Below are 6,000 nucleotides of genomic sequence, written 5' to 3'. Positions count from 1 at the left end.
GCAAAAGAGCTGAATATCTCAGTAGGGAGCACTCTGGGAAATTGCCTGAAAGTGCAATCTTTCCTCAGAGAGGGCGGCTTTGAATTTTTTACCAAATGCTGCAAAAACCAACGAGAAAGTCGGCGTCAAAGTCAACAAGAGCCGTCCGGCAATTTTCAGACAGGCAAAAGTTGAAATTGATATGCTGAAATTGACATGCTGAAATTGACATGCTGAAACAGCTGCGACGTCCGCATAGGTGATGATGATTGGCTCAGGTGCAGTAGGCCTTTCACGATAAGCCAAGACATCCAACCAGACCCATATTGACTTTGCCAGAGAGAAGGGCATTCTCTTCAACCGGTGGTGTGCGGCCTGTAAGGCTGATGATTTTGCCTCGGTGCGCGAACTTATGTTGCTGGAGGAATTTAAAAGTTGTGTTTCTGAGCGTACTGCTGTATATCTGAACGAACAGAAAGTGTCCACCTTGCAGCAGGCTGCTACCTTGGCAGATGAGTTTGCGCTCACACACAAAAGTGTATTGGCTAAACGTGAGTCTTCTCGGGAGGTTTTGCTGAAGTCTGGTTCGCAGGTGTCAGGAGCTGCTGTTCCTTCTGTTTCCAAAGCTGATCGGAAATGTTTTTATTGTCATAAGTCGGGTCATTTGATCGCGGATTGTGTTGCCTGGAAGCGTAAGCAGCCTGTTGTGAGGCCACCAAAAGGCGTGGGGCTTATTAAAACGTCCATCAGTAGCGAGACCATAGTGTCAGAGGTTCCTGAAGACTGTTTTAGGCCTTTCATATTCAAGTGTTGGGTGTCTCTTGCGGGACAGGCCAGGGACCAGCGCCTAGTGACTGCGCTGCGTGACACTGCCTGCTCGCAGTCCCTCATTTTGTCCAGTGTGTTGCCATCTGGTGCTGAGTCTGATGCCAGTGCTGTTGTTAGGGGGATTGAGATGGGTTTCATTCCCGCCCCTCTGCACCGAATCCATGTGCAGTCGGATCTGGCAACTGGTTATTTTCATGTGGGGGTTCGCTCGTGTTTTCCTATTAGTGGTGTCGATTTCATCATGGGTAATGATATTGCTGGCGGAAAGGTTTATCCTGTTCCTAAGGTCGTTGCTGAGCCCATTCCAGAGACTTATCCTGATGAGTTGGCTGAAAAACATCCTGATGTGTTTACGGTTAGTGTGCTAACGAGAGCTAAGGCCCGTGGGCAGGCTCAGGACCAGGAGGTTGATTTGGCCGATTCTCTGTTTCTATCTATTCTCTCCCAGGATGAGCTGCCGCCTGGTGGTGGTTCAGAGGACGGCGGGTTCAGAAAACCTGACCAGGGTGGGGAGTCTGTTGCTCCTGTTGCTCTTGCGGCTCCCTTACCACTTAATCGTGAGGCTCTCATTGCTGCCCAGCAAACAGATCAATCCTTAGCTAAATGTATGGCTGCTGCTGTGAAGGAATCCAGTGAGTGTACATCTAAGCAACCATATTTTCTTGACGATGGTGTCCTGATGCGCAGGTGGGCTTCACAATCAGGTAGAGCAGCAGTTGAGCTTGGTGAGGATTGGGGGGTGGTCCATCAGATAGTCCTTCCTGTTAATTGTCGCCAGCATGTGCTGAAGTTGGCCCATGACCATTTGTGGTCTGGTCACCTGGGGGTAACTAAGACCTATCATCGAGTCCTCCGGCATTTCTTTTGGCCCGGTTTAAAGGATGATGTGACGAATTTTTGTAAGTGTTGCAATACTTGTCAGATTGTAGGGAAACCGAATCAGCCTGTTCCCCCTGCTCCTCTTCGTCCTGTTCCAGCCGTTGGTGAACCTTTCGAGCATGTGATTGTAGATTGTGTGGGTCCATTGCCTAGAACTAAGGCTGGCAACCAGTTCATGTTAACAATGATGTGTGTCTCCACTCGGTTTCCTGAGGCTGTCCCTTTACGAAAAATTACAGCACCAGCGGTCACGAAGGCACTGCTGAAGTTTTTCACTCTGTTTGGTTTGCCGAGGGTGGTGCAAACTGACCAAGGAACTAATTTTCTTTCCAAGGTCTTTAATAAGACCCTGCAGTCTCTGGGTATTGGTCATTCTGTGTCGAGTGCTTACCATCCCGAGTCTCAAGGTGCGCTTGAACGGTGGCATCAAACTTTAAAATCTATGTTGAGTAAATTTTGTCATGACAGTGGTAAAGACTGGGATGAGGGGGTACCATTTGTATTGTTGCCATTAAGTGCAAAGGGGGAGTCCCTGGTTAGCCCGCGAGCTAGTTTTGGGGGTACAAGTGCGGTCCGTTAGCAGTCTTAAAGGGAGCAGTTGGTGGGCGCTCCCCAAGACAAACAAATTGTGATTTTGTTCCAAATGCAGAGAGCGTCTGCTCAGGCTTTTGAGGGGCAGTCCAGCCGGGGTTGAGGTGTTGGTTTTGCCCCCCACACGGGGTCCCGCGCTTACAGCTCGTTTTCACGGGTCCCTTTGTAGGGGAGGTAAATCTCTGACACAGTTTATTCATCCGACCCGGCGTCGAAAGAAGACCCTTTGTGCCTATTAACCTTAAAGTTTTCCATCCCCAAAGGATAAAACGGGTTTGCATGTTCAAAGCACCGTGACCGTCGCTCCTTTGCTTGTTTGGTACCCGATGAAATGATGACTTGTTTTCCCCTCTGTGCGCAGCAGCTGGCCGGGTTGTCCAACTCGATTCATGTCGAATCCAAAGAAACATCCCCCTATCTTCCCCCAAGCTCAGCGTCGGAGGGCTTGCCTTTTCTCGTTACCTCCCCACTTGAGGGAGTGCCATCCCGTACCAAGTGTTAGAACTGATATTTGAGTGATCTACCCCATTAAGCACATGCATCCTTTTGTCCGTTGAAAAAAAGAAAATTTAAATGAAACAAGGTTGCGTACCTGGTTAAAACACGGTTTTGCCCGACCTATTTGTATCCGGGAGCCGCCCCTTTTTTGTTGACCCTAAGTCAGACGGAACCCTCGTTCTGCCATTTCCCGTGGGGTAAATGCAGTGACTGTGCCGGATTCCTTTCCTTTACCTCGTATTGAGACTGTATTGCAGTGTGGGTCCTGCAAATTTTATTACAAATAGATCTGCTAAAAGGGTACTGGCGGGTCCCAAAAAAGCGACGTGCATCTGTATTTCTGCATTTGAAACCCCCTAGCTTTTTTCATACACCTAATGGCCTTTGGCATGAGAAATGCCCCAGCCACTTTCCCCCGCGCCTCGCAGCATTTTGGGAAATGTCCTGACTTAGCGTGTACTTAAGTTGGGGGTCTACCCCGGGGAACGGGGTGATCCATCCCCACTTGAAGGAGGGTTTTCCCGGGCGCCTGGCAGAGCCTCATAACGAAAATCTGGCCAAGTGCGAATTTGGCAAGGCTAGGGTCACCCGGGGGAAGCGGGTTGGGCCATGGGCAGGTTTACCCGGGACCCCCAAAGGTTGGGTTGCTGGCTCTCCCGACACCACGACTCGACGTGAACTGAACATTTCCTGGTAGGGCCCGGGTTCTTCGTGTTTTTGTAAAAACTTTTCTGTAGTGGTTGCCCCTTTGACCAAGGTGTACCCCCATCCATTTTTTTGTTTGGGATGAGACTGTGCCCATGCCTTTACTGCTGCCAGTCCCTCCTCTGTGGCCCCCGTGTTGGCTGCCCCCCATTTCTCCGGCCTTTCAACTAGAAGTCGATGTAGTGCCATGGGAGCTGGAGCATGCTTTTTGCAAGACGGTGTTGATAATGTGTGCCACCCCTTCTTTAAATTCTCAGTGAAATTTAAAAAGCATCAGCTGAACTACTCAACATTGAGAAAAACCTGGCATGTCTTGCTTGCAGCACTTTGAAGTTTATGTTGGCTCCAATCTGTACCGGGTTTCAGTGTACACAGATCACAACCCCCTTGTTTTCCTATGCGAGTACAACATAACCAGCGGTTGTGCCCTGGCACCCCACACAGCGTATAACATCGAGGGGAAACCAAGAAAGGGCTGAAACTGGTGGCTTCATGCTTACGTGGGAAAAGTCATTGCTTGCAAATCAAATTTTCAACATCTTTTTATATTAGTGATGACTGGATTTATATAAGTGTAAGCTTTTTTTCTGCCTTTGTGGGGTTTATTCTTTTCGGGGGGGTGTTTCGGGCCTGTTTGTGTGGGCCTTTTCTTTTGTTCTTTCATTTCAGGTTTCCGCCTTCCCCCCCCCCACCTCAATCAGCTATTAGCTGATTTGCCAGCTGTACCCATAAAGACCACCCGGTGGTCATTAAGGAGTATCCCGCAGCCCGCGGTCACGGTTTTTTTCTGGGCGGCATTTTGGTGTCGAACGGCTTCCTTGTTTTTTGTATATTTTAAAAAAATCTCTGCGATTGCAGACGGCCTTGGTTGGGCTTCTTGTTCGTTTTCTCCTTTTACCTCAATTGTTACCTCCTTGTTTCCCCTAGACATTTTTTGCCCTGTTGGTCGTAACAACTTGGATGGAGACCGCCCGGGGAAAACCAGGGCTGTAACTTTTCATTTCAACAGGAGACATGGTAACATTACACATCCCAAAATACATGCAAAGATGGTTGAGCACTTTATATACTGCATTTGTGACGTTACCACTGTTAAGGCCTACCAAACCCCCGAACACGCCGTTCGTTTTGATCTTGGAAGTTAAGCATTGTCAGGGTGGTTAGTACTTTGGTGGGAACCGCCTGGGAATAACCCCGGGGCGTAAGATTTTTTATTTTCATCAGGAACATGGGAACATTACATCATCAAAATTCATGCGATATCTTTTGCCATTTTAAAATACTGCTTTGTGCTTTGACATTGTTATGGGCCTACCCAAACCGAACACGCATGATCCTCGATCTCGAAACCCAACTGGCGGGCCTGTTTTTTTCTTGATGGGAAACTCCCGCGAAAACCAGGTGCTGTAACTTTTTATTTTCTCAGGGGACATGGTAACTTTACATCATCAAAAATACATCAAATGTCTGTGTGACAACTTATATATACTGCTTGTGACATTTGAAATTGCTTATGGCCATACCAACCTGAACACGCCCGATCTCGTCTGATCTCGGAAGCTAGGCACGGTCGATCCTGTTAGTACTTGGATGGGAGACCGCCTGGGAATACTAGGTGCTGTAAGCCTTTCATTTTCATCAGGAGACATGGTAACATTTACATCATCAAAATACATGCAATGATGATTTTGACCACTTATATATACTGTGTTTGAGACAGTCACCATTGCTTATGGCCATACCACCCTGAACACAGTCTGATCTCGGAAGCTAGGCAGTGTAGCGCCTGGTTAGTACTTGGATGGGAGACTGCCTGGGAATACCAGGTGCTGTAAGCCTTTCATTTACATCAGGAGACATGGTAAAAATTTACATCATCAAAATACATGCAATGATCATTTTGACCACTTATATATACTGCGTTTGTGACAGCTAACGTTGCTTTACGGCCATACCACCCTGAACACGCCTGATCTCGGAAGCCAAGCAGTGTCGGGCCTGGTTAGTACTTGGATGGGAGACCGCCTGGGAATACCAGGTGCTGTAAGCTTTTCATTTTCATCAGGAGACATGGTAACCTTTACATCATCAAAATACATGAAATGATCATTTTGACCACTTATATATACTGCTTTAGTGATGTTTGACATTGCTTACGGCCATACCAACCTGAACACGCCCAGGTCCTCTAAGCCTTTCATTTTCTCATTTTCATCAGTGGACACAGGAACATTTCCATCATCATAATACATGCAATATTGATTTTGACCACTATATGTACCGCTTTTGTACTGACACCATACCATCTCGTAAGACGCCCGTGTTTGCTTGTCTCGCTTGCTTTCAGTTTGAAAGTCTAACAGAATCTAACGGACCCACCTAGGTTTGTATAAAACAAACTTTCAGTGAGATCAAAGGCAAAGATTCTATGCCATCATGATCAAAGGAAAACATTTCATGACATCATCATCAAAGGAAAACAATTGAGGACATCATCAAAGGAAGACATCCCATGACGTC

The 6,000-nt window shown here is 47.4% G+C and overlaps 1 protein-coding gene and 2 pseudogenes across 1 annotated transcript in view; 2 read left to right on the top strand and 1 right to left on the bottom strand.

The window, feature by feature from the left end:
- The window catches only part of LOC125001199 (NLR family CARD domain-containing protein 3-like), a 283,132-nt gene that overhangs the window by 107,857 nt on the left and 169,275 nt on the right, over positions 1 to 6,000 (bottom strand). The gene's annotated exons all lie outside the window — the stretch shown is intronic.
- Positions 4,990 to 5,107, top strand: LOC125002313 (annotated as a pseudogene).
- Positions 5,422 to 5,530, top strand: LOC125002233 (annotated as a pseudogene).

The sequence above is a fragment of the Mugil cephalus genome, chromosome 23, assembly GCF_022458985.1.
Source record: "Mugil cephalus isolate CIBA_MC_2020 chromosome 23, CIBA_Mcephalus_1.1, whole genome shotgun sequence".
NCBI lineage: Eukaryota > Metazoa > Chordata > Actinopteri > Mugiliformes > Mugilidae > Mugil > Mugil cephalus.
This window is presented reverse-complemented; position numbering and strand designations above follow the sequence as displayed.